This window comes from Octopus sinensis, linkage group LG7 (genome assembly GCF_006345805.1).
Source record: "Octopus sinensis linkage group LG7, ASM634580v1, whole genome shotgun sequence".
NCBI lineage: Eukaryota > Metazoa > Mollusca > Cephalopoda > Octopoda > Octopodidae > Octopus > Octopus sinensis.
Genome location: NC_043003.1, coordinates 54004240 through 54024735, shown reverse-complemented (window position 1 = coordinate 54024735; position 20496 = coordinate 54004240).

The window sequence follows — 20496 nt, the reverse complement described above, 5'->3', positions numbered from 1 at the left end:
TAAGGGTACACCAGGCACATGCAACATGGTGATCTCATCGAGATAAATAGCGCATGACCTTGCAGGTGGAACTCAGTTAGAATTTTTCTTCGGGTTGAGTTGCCCATCCCATTCAAAAGGTCCCTGGATAAAGGTTGTTTAAGGCTGATGAACAAAACACCCCATATTTCCAAAGGTGAATTATTCAAACCCCAAAGAATTCCTCTCAAAACATGGATATGATGCTCCTCTGCAACTTCTGCTTGTGATCAGAGATTCACATATCGTCAGCCACTAAGGGACATGTTCAAATGGTTATGGTCAAGCAACTGACAAGCAAATTTGTGATACTGAGCAGAATATTTGCTGTAGCCCATCTTTTATACCAAGGCAAAACAATGTACAAGATAATACTTCCAATCAGTTAAGATGGGAAGCCATGAGAGCCACATACTGGTACTGCATCAAGGCATTTATTATTATTATTATTATTATTATTATATTATTATTATTATTATTATTATTGTTATTGAGTGAGAGAGTAGGGCATGCTATCATATTGGAGTACAAATTTAGGAAACCCAATATACCCATCATGATTACCCGCCTGATAATGGTACACCAGGCACATGCATCACAACCGTATGTACGCGACATTGTGATTTCATATCAAAATAAACAGCGCATGACCTTACTGATGTTCTTTTTGTTTTTGTTCGTTTTAGTACATGGATCAATGACAAGCCTCGATACTCTACCAGCATGCCAAAGAAAAATATGGCGTTGTGCTGTGTTGAACCGGATTAGCATAGAAATCCCGTCTAGACACCCGGGCGATGCATCGCTACGACAGATACGAGTCAGTCTTCATAAACGAAACGTGACCGGTTTTGAATAGTAAATACTCCCAACAGGCAAATACCATACAAAGACCTATGGACGCATACACACATACATACACACACGAACGGACATACACCACACATACACACACACACACAGAGGCAAAGACAAACAAGGACAGAGATATGCCCTCACACCCACAGGAATACACACACATACGCATACGCACACACACGGAAATATGCATACAGAAGTACACACGTATGCACAAACATACATGTAGTCACAGATATGAATGCACACACATACACACGAACACATACACACACACACACACACACACACACACACACACGGACACACATAAAGACACACTGTGACACAGGCACATGCTCACGCAAAAACGGACGCGCAAACACAGACATACACGCTCGTACACACATGTCCTCCTATACACACACAGATACACACGTACACATACACATGCTCATACTCACACACAGATAGACATCAATTCATTCAACATTTATCAAACAAAGAAGATGGTTTAACTGTCTTTGAGAGAAACGTTAAATGTATGAACCTGTGTGCTTGTGCAGAAAACAGAAAGAAAGCCAAAACCGCTATCTTATGTATGTGACAAACAACACGTCAGTATATAAACACACATGCATACAGATGCACACACTTACGTATAAACACACACATACAGACATACACATTCACATACTTATATGGGATAAACCTCGGACAAATCCCAACCCTGGAACATTCAAAAGAAATGGAAGTAGAGAGACGTGTCACTGAAAAGATTGCAAAAATGCGATGAAATAATTATTTGACCAAAACAAAAAACAACACGAACAATAGTGAACAATAACACAATAACAATATAGGACTGAACCAGTGTGTGTGTGTGTTTATTATTACCGGCATAACGCCCCTCCCAAGCTTCAATAATATACATATATTTATATATATATATATATATATATATATATATATACTCATATATGGTGGCCGCCCCCTCGTTATCGAGTATGGCCTTTGCACGAAGCTGAATCAATGTTATCGTGCGTGCAATGCTTGTGCAAGAAGATTTTTTAAAAGTGAGGAAAGGCTGTGCACTGAGTCAATCTCACTCACTAAGCAACAGCAGCCATAATCCGAAAAGAAGAACAAGTCAACATCATCGGTAAGCGCTGAACCGCAGGTTTTATGTCGGAGTTATCCCAGTTAGAAGGATGCCCTAACAAAGGCTAGGAGTCCTTCACTCCCAATGGTTTAACCGCGCGATCGGGTAATCTGTCCGATTATTTCTATGTCCCCGCGCATGATACAGCCTTAAGACATTTATTGGATGGCCGTTGACTCTCAAGAGTTCCTCCGCCCTTTGACAGGTTTTGTTTTTCATCCCGCAGGATGTCCAATAAACACCCTCCTTACCAATCAAGCTTGGTGGGGTTGCCGGTTTAGTCGTCGAGGATCCGACCATGCAACAGGTTGTACTGGGCTACATGTTACCAGTAGCACTCGAAAGTGACCTGACATAATGATACATACATACATACATACATACATACATACATATCTGTGTATTTATCACTCTTCCGCTATATTTTCCCCTTTCCTATCTATCTACCTGCTTGTGTGTATGTATGTGTGAATGTGTGCCTCTGTGTCTGTTGTTTGTGCTTGCATTTCACTCTCCCACCACCGCTTGACTACTGTTGGTTTGTTTACATCCCGTAACTTAGAGGTTCGAGAAAAAGACCCGATATCATAAGTATCAAGCACAAAGGTAACAACTGAGGTCGGTACCCCAGCATAGTCACAGCCCTATGAATGAAACGCGTAAACGATAGAAGATAATGCATATGTATATATATACATGTATAATGCATAGGTAGATAGATAGATAGATAGATAGATAGATAGATAGATAGATAGATAGATAGATAGATAGATAGATAGATAGATAGATAGATAGATAGATATGCGCAGGTGTGGCTGTGGTAAGAAGCTTACTTCTCAACCACATGTGTCAGGGTTCAGTCTCCCTGCACGGCACCTAGGGCAAGCATCTTCTACTATAGCTTCGGGCTGACCAAAACCTTGTGAGTAGAGTTTGTAGAAGGAAACTGGAAGAAGCCCGTCGTATATATATATATATATGTGTGTGTGTCTGTGTCTGTGTCTGTGTCTATGTGTGTGTGTGTATGTGTGTGTGTGTGTGTGTGTTTGTGTGTGTGAGCCATCGGTTGACAACCGATGCTGGTGCGTTCATGTCCCGTAATCAAGCGGCTCGGCAAAAGAGAATAGAATAAGTACTAGGCTTAAAATAAAAGTCCTGGGGTCGATTTCTTCGACTAACACCGTTTAAGGCAGTGCTCTGGCATGGCGGTAGTCAAATGATTGTAACAAATAAAAGAATAAAAGAATAAAAGAATATATATATATATATATATATATATATATATACATATATATACGTACACACATACAACTGTATATATTTACGCACACATTGTGCGTGCGTGTGCGTGAGTGTGTTTGTTTGTGTGTGTATGTGTGTGTGTGTGTGTGTGTGTGTGTGTGTGTGTGTGTGTGTGTGTGTGTAACAATTGTTGTTAGTTTAATTTTCTTGCATGTAATTCCTTCAAATTCTTAGAAATTAGTGAAACGACGTTATATTGCCAAAATGCAATCGCAAAAATTAACGCGCATATAATTCAGCCTAGCAACAAAGTAAAACCAGGCATCACGGCCAAACAATTTCCTGACTGGTGGAAGAAAACTGACATTAATAGCGACGGTTTTGCAACCCAACCCAATCATCATCACCAATTATACGTTATTCCTTTAGTTCTTGCTGACAAATTAAACCTTAAACGTCAAACGTCGCTAATAACCAAATCCTCGAGAAATAACCAACAAAAGCCTCTACGTAGTTGCTTTGCCTGTTAACAATCACAGCCTTATATACGTCTAATCTCACCTCGATTACCTTCAAAGACTAAGGAGAACATATTGGATAATGTAAAGTACGATATACAAAAAGACAATATTATCACGGTTGGAGCGGCTTTTGATGATTGTTCTGATCAATAAGAGTTGAGATTCGGTTAAGTAACATTAGCAAGTTCGTTTAGAGGATGAGACTTGGATAGCGTAGAAACACCGATAGATGTAGGAACTTAATAGTTTCAGACTAAATTTGAAAGGAAAATGTAATTCAAAGCAATAATTCAAGAGAAATTGCAGGAAAGCAGCCATGATTATTATAGCCTCTCTGCTCTATGTATCAAATGTGTCTTTTTCGCTTTCAGTCAAGATTATGAAGGAATTTCGCGGCTATTTCCATTAAGTCACCTTCACTTCCTCGTGAATGTCGTTGTCGTGGTATACGAGGGTTGACTGAAAAGTTTGTTGGCTGTTCGAACGTGACGAAATGAGGTTCGATTCCTGAACCAAGCTGTGTGTTGTTCTTGAGCAACACTCTTTATTTCACGTTGCTCTAGTGTCACTCATCTGTAGAAATGAGTTGCGACGTCACTGGTGCCAAGTTGTGTCAGCCTTTGCTTTTCCTTTGGGTAACATCAGTAGCGTGTCGAGGTGACCGCTGGTCTTCCATAAACAACCTTGCCCGGGTTTGTGCCACAGAAGGGAACTTTCTAGGTGCAATCCCTTGGTCATTCATGACCGAAGGGAGTTATTACTCTTTAATATATACATAGCTGAGGCCGAGGCGAGAGACATAAATATGGATACAATATGAATAGAAAGTCGATGTAAGTTCAACTGCTCGTCGTTTAACGTATACTGGATTCATTTAATAACTGTTACATTAAGAATGAACGTTAGATATAAGTCACCAACTAACTTAAAATGACAAATGATATAATGTGAATAAGATTGATATATTGCCTACAAACGTACTGTCACCGAAAGTGGGAGACAGTACATTTTTTGTATTGTTTTTGTTTTTTGTTTGTTGTTGTTTTTTAGATGCATTCGTGCATTCGTGAACAAAATCCCCGTTGTGTCCTTAGAGTTGAAAATGGTCAGTCTTTTAATCAAAGGGTTACTATCTGTGAAGGCGCATGGCTCAATGATTAGAACGTCGAGCTTACGATCGTGAGGTTGTGAGCTCGAATCCCGGACCGTGCTGCGTGTTGTGTTCTTGAGCAAGACACTTTATTTCACGTTGCAAGAATATTTTTTTTAAGTGAGGAAAGGCTGTGCACTGAGTCAATCCCACTCACTAAGCAACAGCAGCCATAATCCGAAAAGAAGAACAAGTCAACATCATCGCTAACCACTGAGCCGCAGGTTTTATGTTGGAGTTATCCCAGTTACCTGAGTTACCTTCTCCTAGAAGGCTAGGAGTCTTTCACTCCCAATGGTTTAACCGCGCGATCGGGTATTCAGTCCAATTATTTCTATGTCTCCGCGCATGATACATCCTTAAAACATTTATTGGATAGCCGTTGACTCTCAAGAGTTCCTGCGCCTTTTGACGGGTTTTGTTCAATCAGCTGTAGAAATGCGTTGCGACGTCACAGGTGCCAAGCTCTATTGGTCTTTGCCACTCCCTTGCCACTGGTGGCGTGGAGGGCGAGGCCAGTATGCATGGGCGACTGCTGGTCTTCCATAAACAAACTTGCCCGGACTTGTGCCTGGGAGGGTAACTTTCTAGGTGCAATCCCATGATCTGTGTCGTGACCAAAGGGGGTCTCAGAACATCTGTGATAGTTCAATGCCGATAAAGGTACTTCTGACAGAGTAGACCTATGATCAAATGCATTGCATTTCTATCCAGTCTTTGTTTTTAGTTACATTCTATCTTTGCTATAAGATCCAAACTGAATTCCTCCTCCCCCATATCTAACAGCAGTCACTTTCTTTCAGAGCATAGGGAAAAAGATTGAGGGTCATGCTGGTACTTAAGTTATCAACCCCAAAAGGTTGAATGGAAGTGTTGGTATGATTTGAACGCCAAAAGGGGGAACGAAATCGCATGACACTCTGTTCGATTCTGTAACGACTATTCCAAATTCGCTGCATCAGTTATATAACTCTGGGCTATTAAATACCAGGCTGGTAAAATATAATCAAAATAACATTAATAATTGCTCTAATCTCTTTTTCTCACCGCCTATATATTTCTAATTAGATTCTTGCTATTCACTATTTTAGATATGTTAACACAAAATTAATATTTTTAGTATGTTAATTAATAATTAAGCATATCACCAGAATCACAAACTAATTGCAAAAAATTATATTATTTTAATTTTTTTTTTTTTTTGTACTTTTTAAATGTTCATAAGGCCATTGCATTTTAAAGACTTTTGTTTCTTGGCGATATTTTCAGAAAATCACTAACTGAAAACTCCTGTATTTAGAGATTTAATTGCTGTTCTTTTTATTTCGTTTAATTTTCTTTTATTTTGTTTTAACATTTTAATGAACCCTTTTAAGTAATTAACCTCAGTGATTTATAATTTTTAATATGCTAAAATTTCACGCCTACTGATATGCAATTTTGTACATCTACTTCGTGATTCTCTCGTCACTACTTCGATAAGTATTATGCTTCATTGAAGAAGATTAAGTACTAAACATGCCCAGAATTGTCTCCTATTCTTTCTGAAATTATTAAATAATACTTGTCATTCAACTAACATTGCTTCCCTCATCACAATTTTATTTGTTGTTTTTTTTTCTGTAATTAAGTTGTTGATGTTCATAGCATGAAATATATTAACACTAATTAACTATTATTTCTTTTTATGCGGATAGCATCTCTTAGTAATGAACCTAAGTGATTTATCTTATTAATATGTTAATTTTTACGCTCATTTATTGTACAATATTATGTATCTAGTGTGTTAATCACTCGGTTTAATTTATGCTTTGCTGGAGATCTAATGAATTCGAAATATGCCCGGCTTTGTCTTAATACCGGGAATATTAGTCATGTATCTATATACGTGTGTGTGTGTTTGTGTAAGACGTCTATTAATCCATAAGTCTAGAAAAAATACACTCGTATATGCACACTACTGACAAATATACGAATGTGTGTGTATATCTATATATAGTTCAAAAATATCTCTAAGAGATCAACGCCTGACAAGTAATATTCGTAGCCACTTTAACATGGCTGTCCGAGCGGACTCTACTGCGGTTTTTTAACCCCTACTGCGTTGATCTCTTAGAGCGATTATAGAACTGGCATAGCTGTTTGTTGCAAAATATTACGTGCAGAAGCGAGGTTCTATCATCTCTAACAAACGAGGTGTCCAGTAATGAGGAGTGGCAGAACAGCCCGAAACCAGGACTGGTCTACTAGTCCCATCTGTAGGAGACAGTAGAGATTCGCCCCACTGCTCAAAATGTTTATCTGATGCAGCTGTGCATCGTTAACCAGTTAGAGGAGATGTCCTCTTGGGGTTAAAAAATCGCAGTAGAGTCCACTCGAACGGACAGCCATGTTAAAGTGGCTACGAATATTACTTGTATAGTTCAAATTTACAGAAAACAAAAGGCGAAGACAGGTGAGGGAACAACAAACAGGTGTATTAGTTTGACACCCGGGAAGAATGGAAAAGTCTTTGACGTTTCGAGCCTATGCTCTTTAACAGAAAGGCATGAGAGGGAAAAAAGGTGAGAAAGTAAAAATGAAGAGAGAAAAAATGTGTAGAGATTTATGGTTTAACATAATGAATGATCGAAAGAGGGTGAGATAATAACGGTGACCCCGCTGAACTGGGGTGCGCGAGCGCGTATGTGTATGTAAGAAAGGTGTGTGTGAGTGACTGTGTGAATGGAGCGAATGCGTGTAAATATATGTGTTGGCGAGCTTAAAATTATGTGAGCCTGTGTGTGCATATGAGAGCGTGTATGTGTATAAGCAACCTAGTGTATGCGTTGCGTAGAGTGATGTGTGTTCCGTGTATGTGTGTATATGTGTATGAGGCTGTGTATAGTACTTGTGTATGTGTGCATGCGTGCGTATGTGCACACGCTTGAGTGTAGCAATATTATATATGTATATTAAAGTAGTACATCGTCGTAGTGAATTGCTTAGCTTAGATGTTTGTGTTTTTTTGCCGACTCTTCATTAATTAAACAAAATATACTTTATTCAAAGCACGTCTTGAATCAGATGGACTGAAATGAACTTTGAATATTAGAAAAACTAGTTGTGATAGAGTTACAAGAATCTAAACACATTCCTTGTATGCTTTCAGTGTTCGGGAAAAAAGTGAACTGAAATGGAGTGAGAGACGACTACCAATCTAGCTGCGACTATGTCCGCAACGCTCCCTTCTTCTAAGAGCTTCTATCACTTCAACCTTATTAAACCTTATCGATATTACTCTAATCATCTTTACAGTGCTACTCACTATCTGTTGCTGACGTTTGCTCCATCATCGTCCGCTTTGCTAATTCACTAATCCAGTGTCTGTAAATCTAGCGGACCGAGCCTGACACGTTAAGATTCCAGAAAATGGGTTTCTGCCAATGAATTCCATACAAACTGATTATACAGGTCATAAATTTGTAGTTTGTGTTGCCGATGGTTTTAAGATGCAGACAAACTACAATCTGGATGTCCCGATGCAGTTTGCCTACATCCACAATGAAACATTAGTTAAATCCGATTGAAACTACTGGAAACGTCTGAGCAGGTTTGCACGGCTTCTGCCCCCATCTCTTATCAGTTAGCTCCATTCAATCCTAGCATGCATCCATGATGGGGGCTTTCGCAAGAAAACCTCCAGACGCCTGAAGAAATCAAGCTGACCCATCCCTATCGGAGCATAAACAGCTACTAGTCTAAAGGCATCCTTTTAGCTACTGTTTCCATCCATGACCACCAAATCGTTTTCTGCGTCCATGGAGTCTGTATCGTAAGATCCGAAACATGACACCTACTCTCCCTCCCGGTCCCTGTTGATTTGAAGATGTGTACATCTTGGATCCACTGAAAATGGGCATGAAAGCAAGTGACTCGTAGATTCTGGCTCCGCTGGTGGCCACAACATTCATATCATGTGACCTGATGTCGTTGAGCAAGTGACACTGCTTCCATGGTAACCCAGACCATCTGAATTTATACAGCCTATTCTTAAGAAATAAAATAGTCGGAAGATGGAAGGTGAGAAAGGACTACTTACCTTAATCTTGTGGAGAGATAGGTATTCCGTCCCTCCGGTTGGCTATGGCTCTATCCACTAACAGTTTTTCCCCCCTTATTGTCTTTGTTTCTGTTTCTCCTGGTCTCCTTCTCTGAGGTATTTATTTTTTAAGATGTATGTGTTATGACATCTGGATAACTTTTATTTATGCTGGATTGCTATTAGATAATGTGATGTAGCTATTGTATATGATGCTGGCATGCTGGAGTTTCTAACCCATTAGAATTTTTATTGCGTGTGTTTATGGCTGAGTGTAGTTAATTCTTTTGTTTTTGCTTTCTTTTTTCTTTTCTTGTTGGGAATTGTGTGATCTGACTGTTGGCGTGATTTCAGTTGTGATTGTGCTTCCAATGATGCTGTCTGTGATAGGTGATGGGAAGATGATGATGTTGATAATAATGTTGTAGCTGCTGTTGTAGTGGTGGTGGTGGGGTCGAAAGCATATCCCCAACACCACAACCACCATTTGTTCGTATCTGCCAGTTCATTGTGTTGGTATGTTTTTGTTCTTTTTCTTTATATCAGCAACTTTTTGTCATTTAGGGTCCTCATCTTTCCCTTCGTTACACGACATGTCAGAGTGGTCCCAAGAAGGGAGTGGCATGTTTTATGGGTTGATCATTGTCTTTTTGATGTGTTATTGCCGTTTGGGATTTTCAGCTGCTGTTGTTGCTGTTGATGAAATGGCTCTTAAGGATGTTTTTTTTTTTTTTTGCTGCTGTTGCTTTGTTGCTGTTGTCTCTACTGTTGTCGCTATAGAAACTTCCTCCTATCACTGTTGCTGCGGCTACTTGCAACTGTTGTAAATGCTGTTGTTATTTGTGCTAATGTTGCTATTGTTGGTGGTGGCATCGTGATGTTGGCAGCAGTGGAGACCTTCTTTCAGCTATTGTATTCAGGAGCACAAAGCTTTGAATTGATAAGTGCTTCCACAGTCGTAGCATCGAGCCATTCTACCTTCAACTACCGCCTGCAGTTACAGCCCTCCTGGGATCTCTATTAGAGCCACAGGCTTCACCTGGATCACGATCTCTAATCAAGATCTCAAGATCTCAATCCAATTTTATTTTCGGAATTTTTTGTTACATTTCTAGTAGCGTACCACAGTCTTCCAAGCAACATATTTCCTCATTCACCAGATGTCTATTTCTGGTGATATGTTCAAGATCTTTATTCAGTTTACTCTCTTTCTCAGGTATCAGTGGGAAAACTAATATTCTTTGTGGGACACTGAAGTGCTTCTCTGTAAGGAATCCGAATGAAAAATAACTCAAATGTCTCTGAACTTATGGGCATGTCCCATACAATTGATGTTTTGCTATATGCTCCTTAAACAGAGTTCAACTTGGCTGAAGATGTATATACTCTAATTTGTGTATTTCATTGATAAGCATCTATACAGAAGTGCTTCCTTTTCTACTTGGTCAAAAAGGTTGATGGATATTGAGCATAACCTTTCCCTGTTCTAGCTTGTTAGTGTGTTTCTCAGCTTCTTTGAAATCTTCATACTTATTGTTTAGTGAGATGAAATTAAAAGGTCTTGCGCTCTCGGCAAAAGAAATATTTTGTGGCTGTCTTTTTACAGCTGCTGTTATTTTTAGTATCCTAATTATCGCTACCATTATTGCTTTTATGGTGCTCGGAGTAGCAATGCATGATTTGCTGCTGCTAGGGATTTTGTGAGCTTCTTTGACATTAATTATAACAGCAGCAACAATAACGACAACGGCAAAAACAACAACGACAACAATATCAATAATAATAGTTTCTGATCGGGGCACAAAATGAACAAATTTTAAGGGAGGATATTAGTCGACATCTTTAACCCCAGTACATGAATGGTACTTTATTTTATCGGCCCGTTGTGATAAAAGGCAAAGTTGACCTCGACGTGATTTAAACTCAGAATGTAAAATAACTGAATGAAAGACTCGAAGTCACACCATGAAATACGACGTGTGTTGAATAGGGAGCTTAGAAATATGTGGTGCTGGGATAAACAATATACATATATATATATATATATATATATATAACTCTCTTTTTTTACCCTTTTACTTGTTTCAGTCAGTTGACTGTGGCCATGCTGAAGCACCGCCTTTAGTCGAGCAAATCGACCCCAGGACTTATTCTTTGTAAGCCTAGTACTTATTCTACCGGTCTCTTTTGCCGAACCGCTAAGTTACGGGAACGTACACAAGCCAGCATCGGTTGTCAGGCGATGTTGTGGGGGGGGGGGACAAACACAGACACACAAACATATACACACACACATACATATATACATATATACGAGGGACTTCTTTCAGTTTCCGTCTACCAAATCCACTCACAAGGCTTTGGTCGGCCCGAGGTTATAGTAGAAGACACTTGCCCAAGGTGCCACGCAGTCGGACTGAACCCGGAACCATGTGGTTGGTAAGCAAGCTAGTTACCACACAGCCACTCCTGCACCTATATAAGGTGAAGAATGATTGAAAGACGTTATATAATTAAATTTGAGACAAATTTAAAATTTGTGAAACAAATTACACCATTATTATTTTAGTTTATCGCATACATAATGTTCCATTAATGTCCATTAACGTTTCAAAAACTTTACTGTTGTTTTTACCAATATTATGTCTTTCGTGTGTCTTCTGTATTCCTGCCCGAACTACTTCTCTCTAATCTCTAAATCCACGCAATACTTCTTGCACCATGAATGCCTTTCGGTCTCGCATATTTTGATCCAGTATTCGAATGACGGTGAATTTCAATTTGTCATCCGTCTCAACATTGCCTCCGTTATTCTTCTCAAGAGGAACATCATTGTACTTCTGAGAAAAGCAATCCCTGTTGTTTCAAGTAGGGTGCTCTTCCTCGAGTATTTTCATTGTTTTCGTTGGTGTTCACTGCTATATACGGAGTCTCCTTTCTCTTTCTTCCTTTTTGCGTTTCACCAACCTGCCACGAGAGTTTTTAACTTTCCAATGCAAACACCCTCGCCCACTCATCACAAATCGATGGAGTAGTGCTGTGGATTATTTTACTTCGGGGATAGGGTGACTGCTCACTTGTTTTCAGGATGGAACACTTGTTTCCAGGACGGGAGGTGACCTCTGCAGGCACTTCTGCAGCTGTAATTGACGATGTTCTGCAAACTGAAGCATTCTACTTCCCTGCTACTTCGGTTGCTTTCTGGTCTTTTCCTCTCCCCACCTCCTTTTCCGACTTTTCCAGTTTTCCTTTACAAACAGTCCTGTAGTTGCTTTTACTACTACACGTACAACTAGTTTTATTGCTTATCAGCATCGATTTTGATGCCTTTTCTTTCAGTATCCTCAACCTGGCGAAGGTCCGGAATGATCTTGACCACCCATCACCACACGTCACCTTTCGATACCCCTCCACTAATTACCCTTACTGCACAACACAGACCATAACCAGCCACAAGTCAATGTCCCTTCTAATGACCTTAATGGCCACCTTTGTATTTCGCTATTTCAAATACTGGGGTACAAGTATTCAGATGAAGTTATTGCTAACTACTTTTGCCTTTCGCCTCTCCCGGGTCCTTGAAATGCAGCATCAGTCTAGTACTGGGTGTCGATATGATTTATTAACGCTTCTCCTTAAAAATTGCTGGTATTGTACCTAAATCAGAAACTGTTTTCAAAATGGTGGTGATTCAGACGACGGAAAAGACGTTTTCTGGCATTTTTTTCGGCTCTTGCGTTCGCAGTTCAAATCCAGCCGAGGTCAACTTTGCTTTTCACCCTTTCGGGGCCTGTATCATAAATATCACCCAAGTTCTAAGGTCGATGTAATCAACTGACCTCTTCCCACTAAGTTTGTTGGCATAGTGCCAAAAGTTGAAACCATTTTTCTTATTATTAAATAACGTCAAGGAAAATTATGTTAAAGATCATATTTAACAAATTATATTTCATAAATTAATAATGTTTATACGTCCATAAGAATATTAAATCAATAAAGGACTTTATCTTAAACAATTAAGAGGAAAACAATTAGTGATCCTAACTTAAAATAATTACTCATTAATTTTTTTTAATTCATGGTTTATAAAAAAATATTCCACTTAGTTGTCAACAGAGAAAAGTATACCAAACACTTTAGATTTCGCGAAAATCTAAATGTTTTTTGAAGATATCAATAATTAAATATTATTAAAAAATTGTATGTTTTTTTTAATTAAAATGATAATGAATATAAGTGTATTATGTGGTAATATAGTAAAAATGATAGCAACAATTTTACCATTAGAAAGACGTGTTAATCCTATTATATTATTAAATTGTCAAATCTTCATGACATAAACAGACGAAAACAATAAGTAATTCAATAAGAATTTATATGGGTATTGTTATCATGCTAATCCTGACCTCCCTGCTTTTCAGACTACGCTAGGAAAAAACAGCGTTCTGGAATTCCGTATATCGGAGGCCAAATCTATTGAAGATTTGCAGCTAAGTAGGAGAATAAGGTGTTTAGATGTCACATCTTTCAGCTGAAAGTATTGTCTTAAGAAAATATAAACAGAAAACAAAATGCTCGCGAATATATTCTAAAGCAAAAGACTGTTAGTAAATTATGGATTAGTAAATCTAAGAACTTTATTCATTTAAGAATATTTTTTCTTTTCTTAAATTATGAAAGGAAATCACTGAATTCTGCTCATTTTTTTTTGGGGGGGAGTATGTGAAAACAAGAGCTGCTACCATAGAAGTGATAACGAGGATAACTTAATATTTCTTGTTCAAACCAGGAAAGCCTAACAAGGGGAAGAATACTTCTAGTGATGTGCAAACAGCTGATGTTCTTACTATTACAAGAAAAGTATGTGTATTTTAGATAATTATTGACACACTGTCTCACCTTTATGAATGTATGCACTCAGACACACGTACACACACACATGCACACACAAACAAATATTTATAAGTATTAGTATAGATAGATATATATATAGATAGATAGATAGATAGATAGATAGATAGATAGATAGATAGATAGATAGATAGATAGATAGATAGATAGATAGATAGATAGATAGATAGATTTCTTTATTGGCCACGCACGGCTGAACACAGAAGGGACAAAATACAAAGTATAGCTTTTCTTTTTGGGAAGAAGAGAAGGAAAAAAAGGGTCGAATTCCGATCAAAAGGGATCATGAAAAAAAAGGTGGGGACGATCAATAGGGATCGTGTATCACAGAATAGATAGATAGATGTACGTATGTATGCATGTATGTATGTATGTATGTATGTATGTATGTATGTATGTATGTATTTATGTATGTATGTATGTAAGTTGAAATATTTGTCCTGGGTGTGATATTAAACTACATCAGATAGTGGGTCTATGGTTCGGGGGTTTCCGGGTTTTGACGAATACAGAACTAGCTCTGAACTGGTATTCTCTCCAGGTCTACTCTGAGCCGAGCACATGTAAGTCTTCTAGCTATGTGTTAATTAGCATATGTGATGACAAGCCATCTGAGCGCGAGAACACAGAAATATTCTTGATTGGTGTCAGGGTATGCATTATTACCACTGGAAGTGTAAGACGCCTAGCTGTTGTCGCAACATCTTTCTAGAAATGGGGCACTTTGCTGTAAAATCTACAGTTTCACAGGATTACTGGATACCTCATTTTGGCCTATTACTCAGTACTAATCCCGAAACTCAGAGAGTGATACACATGTGGTGCACATGTTTATCACTTTAACCCAGTGACATTAGAGTTGTCTCTTTACGGTAGCCTCATTTGTCATTCCATCTACTGAAAGTCTTATGGTGATAAAAGAGTGGCGATGTATGTAGACCTAGCTAGTTGGCAGTGCACAGTAAATTACAACTTTCATCTTTCACCTATGATACACACCATGTAGATCTACAAGTGGGCTGAATAATCATCTGAAATGTCACTGACAAAACATTATAGATGCCATTGACAACGAAAAAGCACAATGAGGCGGCAATCATCTGTGGAGATGAAGCAATCACCATGTTGAAATACATATTCATATATATATATATATACATATATATATATATATATATATATATATCTATATATATATATGCAAGGAAACAGTTGCATGATCAAATACCTGTACGCCTGGAGAACTACGTTGCGTAGAAACAATTGTAGTGATTGAAAATATTTATCCAACCGTAATTCTTCTTGTTGACTACAATTTTTTCAATTATATATACATATATATATATATGTGTGTGTGTGTGTGTGTGTGTGTGTGTGTGTGTGTGTGTGTGTGTGTGTATGTATGTATGTATGTATGTATGTATGCACGTGGAGGAAATTACTTTACTTTCAAGCATATTATATTGAAGGCGAACCATGTTAGCATTTAATGCTTTTGATTAAAGATTTTCATGTCACCTTATTAGTCCATTATGTTTAATTTTAAACGATAGTATTTCATAGTCTATTAGCTTTCCAAGGTTTTTTTTACCTCATCTTCTGAACAGTAGCTAACTGTGACGATGTTTTCTAGTTGGCAGCAAGGGATCACGAAACAGATGTTGTAAAGGATAATATCACCATCTCCAACTTTGCAATTGTTTAACATTAACTCTTGTTCCCTTGCCTCATTTAATTTACGTGAAGCATTTCTTTGCCCATATACAAATATGTCCGCGTGTGTGTCTATGTATGTATTTATGTGTGTATATACGTACGTATGTATGTATGTTTATATTTATGTAGGTAGCTATTAATAAAACTGTCATAGTTAATCTAGATTTTTTTGTGGAATTCTATATAATGTGTTATTGTTATCAACTAATATTTTTTTCTGTCTAGTTTTGTTTCCTCTCCTGTGTTCTAATATGCTATAATGGTTCCTTGTTGCAAACACGAGCAAAACAGAAAGAGAAAAAAGTTTATCTTGAATTCCTTTATCAGTCTCTGGAGACTTATAATGTAATTTGAGTTCGACTTTCAAAATGTAATAAAAATTGGCGACAAACTGCAACACTTATTCAAGTGTAAAGACAATAAACTAAGATATAATGCTTAAACGTGCTTAACAAAAATCTTGAACTAGCTCTACATCATCTGAAAAACAAATATAAAAGTGTAATATGCCAAAGCGATAAGAACAATGTATTTGTTGTTATGAACATAGACAAATACATTACAAATATCAGAAATTTACTGTATGGCAACAGCTAATTCGTCAAAATTACGAAAGACAACACTACACAACTAAAAACTAAACTTTAAATTGTTATTATTAAATATAATAAAAATTGATGACAAACTACGACATTTATTCAAGTGTAAAAGCAATAAACAAAGAGACAAGCACAGCAACAAATAAATGCTAATTTAAACTAGCTCTTCATAATCTGAAAAGCAACGAAATTCTAACACCAATAAGAGCAATATGTTCGTTATTTTAAATAAAGATGAATAATTATAAAGCTCAACAGTATATAATATGTTCGTAAATTTGTCAACATTAGGAAAGACGACACTGAACAATTACAGTTGCAAATGCATAAATAGGACATGTTTCCTGTTTTACTATATATCAGATCTTATACCCACTATATCTACGGCACTTTAAAGACTAACAAACAGTACAACACCGTCCGACCTTTAATCGCACAGGTCAACACATCAAATCACAGACTTTCTAATCAACAAGGCAGAATCGTTAAGCAAGATACACAAGAGAGCTACAGGATCTTCTCATAGGATGAATTCATAGAAAGTTTTATAAGAAACTGAAAAGAATTGGAATAATTTCAATTAAGGTCTAAATCCTTTTTATCAATGTTCCTATAATAAAAGCTATTGATATAATATGAGACAAATTATCTCCATTTTCTACAAGTATATTACTCAATATTGAGAAACATCCTTACACTTCTGTTGACTTGTACAACCAAGGTTTCTTTCCTGTACCTACAAGGCAATTTCTACTTCTCAAAGAGCGGAGTAGTCATGAATAAGAAAATGGCGCCCACACTACGGCAGTCTACATGTCTTGTTCTGAAAGTAAGGTTATTACAAAATCTAACGTCATCATACATAACATATGTGATGGCTTAATCATTGCAAAAAACATCCAGAATGATTTAAAGATTAAATCTTTAAATCTATATGCTTGTATACTCTTTTACTTGTTTCAGTCATTTGACTGCGGCCATGCTGGAGACCGCCTTTAGTCGAGCGAATCGACCCCAGAACTTATTCTTTGTAAGCCTAGTACTTATTCTATCATTCTCTTTTGCCAAACTGCTAAGTTACGGGGACGTAAACACACCAGCATCGGTTGTCAAGCGATGTTGGGGGGACAAACACTGACACACAAACATACACACACACACATATATATATATATACGACGGGCTTCTTTCAGTTTCCGTCTACCAAATCCGTTCACAAGGCTTTGGTCGGCCCGAGGCTATTGTAGAAGACACTTGCTCAAGATGCCACGCAGTGGGAATGAACCCGGAACCATGTGATTGGTAAGCAAGCTAATTACCACACAGCCACTCCCGCGCTTATAGAGTATCAATTTATACAAACTATAATCTAAACTGGTAATAAGAAATAACGAAATATATTATTCTTTTGTTAGAGATAACGGCAATAATTTATAGGAAAAGTGAAAATGGATCTTTTTGGCATTAGTTTGATTAAAATAGTTTGTCCAAAGAAATATAATATTTCGTGGTCGGGGAAAGACTGTTCTGCAATTTCTTGCTGAACAACCAACACAAAGCGTCGAAGTTATCACAGAGCAACGTGAGACGAAGTGTTTTGCTCAAGAACATAACGCGCCACCCGATTCACGGTTGAAATTTCTAGAGAATAAGATTTGTTGGTGATCATTAAAAGTTATGCAGGGTGGATTGTGTTATTCTGGAGATTTTTCGATAAGTTGATTCTCAATTTAATGGGGTTTTTCGATCAGCGGTTGTTTCAATTTGCTGGGAAGGGTTCCATTTGCTCGCATTTAGGTGATCGATGATAGAAAAACCTGCTTCGAAATTCGTTTGTTCATATGACTGTTTTTGTCCACTTTTTGGAGAATTTTGATCGTCATGATCCTTGTTAAAACTATGCCTATGGCATTTATAAACTAAACTAGTTTGTTAGTTCTTTTCTCTCCTCGCTTTTTGTACAATATAATGATTACTGGAACTTTCTAACGTTTGAGAATTCCACTTTTCTTGAAGCAATCAGTAAAGAGTTTGGAATTTACTTTAATACAGCTTCTTTTGAATATTTTAAGATAGCGAGTATTATACTGTATTCTGGAATACATTCTGCATACATTTGTTTGGCTATGTTTCTCAACTCGTATAAGTTCTAGAATATAATTCTGCTGTAGCTTCAATGATATGTCTTCTGTAGGGTCTCTTGTTTCTTTCACTTAAGCATATCTTTTGTAGAACTCCATTGTTCTTTTAATAATCCTATTTCTGCATTCCCTGATGGTGCCATCTTCTTTAATGGTAACATTATGGCTTTCCTTTTGTTAACATTTCCCATTTTAGTTTATTTAAATCATTTCCCTTGTGTAATTGTTCTCTCTAGAATGTTCGCGTACAGTATTTCTATGTTCTCTCGTTTTTGTTTTGTTTTTATGCTTATCTGTTTATACAGCTCTGCAACTTCTCTTTGTCTCTAGATGAGTTTACTTGCGGCTTCATCACTCCTTCAAGGTGAATATATATATATATACAAATCCTTAGATACATACATATGCAGATAAAAATACACACACACATAAAAATATGTATATAAATATACATATATGCATTGTTTTTAAAACAACAGGGAATTTTGTTTGTATATGAACTACAAAAATAAGCAAAATTATTTTATGTACTCGAAATATTTGTATTTCAGAGAATCATTCTTTCGCAAGATTGTCTTTTTGATATACAACGGGGCAATTTTTAAAAACAATTATTCAAGTTATTTAAAGAAATATTTTTAGATGATTATCTTACTAGGTGAATCAATTTTAACAAATACTTTGGATTTTTGTGGGTAAAAAGACATAAATCCGATCGCCTCATGAAAGAACCTTTACAAACAGTATATTCAGTTTCCTATAGAGGCAAATGCCATGACAAAAATTCTAGTTTTTGTTAAGATTCCACACGATACACACAACATATATTCAAAACAATCTTGTAAATATGAACGTAGTTAATTTTGAAAGATAATTTGGCTTTTCATACATTTTTGTTTAAAGTATTTTCGAGTTTTTGAAAGATTATAGATGCTGATTAAATCTTGCTTTAAATTTATTTCCAGTTAACCTAAAAGTAATCTTTGAACACTGAATTATGAGCTGTAAATACTTTTATACGATAAACTTGATTTGGAACGGCAAAAATTATTTGATAAACAATTCACGCAATTACGTGATTTAGGCGCGAGAACTATTGGAAATACAACGTCGATTAGAATTTTCACTATTATCTATGTTATTTCTGTTGCAAAATTATGTATGCAGCTGAAGCCAAATTTAATAATGCCGTAAAATCTAATAAAATAGTGAAATAAGAAATGAACATTAAATTAACAGGTGTTACATGGTAGTACAATATATAAACAGGTCTTTTACATTCTGTATGTAATAAATGTCTCATTAAAGATACTACCAGATGTAGATGTCCAGAAGAGAAGTTTAAGTGGGAAATTGCGAGGGATGGAAAAAAGCAAACGAGTGGTCATAGATAGACAAATAAAACCAAATCGACAGACAGATGGGAAGAAATGCGCTAGAAACACCGAAATTATTAGCATCAAATAAAACTGAATATAAAAACAAACAGCTTGGGGCTTAGATGAAGTCACACACTAAAATAAAGAATTGACAAACAAATAAAGACACAAAGGAGAGTCATACAGCAAGTAAATATAGTGAGGAAGAAACAGTGAGTATACCTGTGTGTGATTGTGTAGTTAAAGCGAAAGATATTGTTGGCAGATAGGCACGGAGTTTCAGTGCACAAACCGGCAGAACTAACAGACACTGTTTCACCAAATATACGCGTGCGTGCATATAATATATATATATATTTGAAGGTGTGTGTGAGTGTGTGTGTGTGTTTCTTCTTTCTGCAGTTGTTCGTTATAAACATCGACCGCATTCGACTTCACCAGTTTCATATTGTTCTACCACATTCATCAGTATATCAGCTTCCTCATGACAAAAAGAAATAAGGAGAAATAATCTCAGTCTTGATGAAGCTATTTTAAAGATCAGACGAGTTCCATCTCTGACCATCTCCTCAAATTTCTAATGTGCATGTTTTTATTTTGTCATATATATTATATATATATATATATATATAGATAGATATAGATATATATACGGGTGTGTGTGATTGTGTATAGAAGAATATATTAATAAAAGGAATTCCAACCTTGTCTGATTTTCACGTTTTATTTACAATCTTAT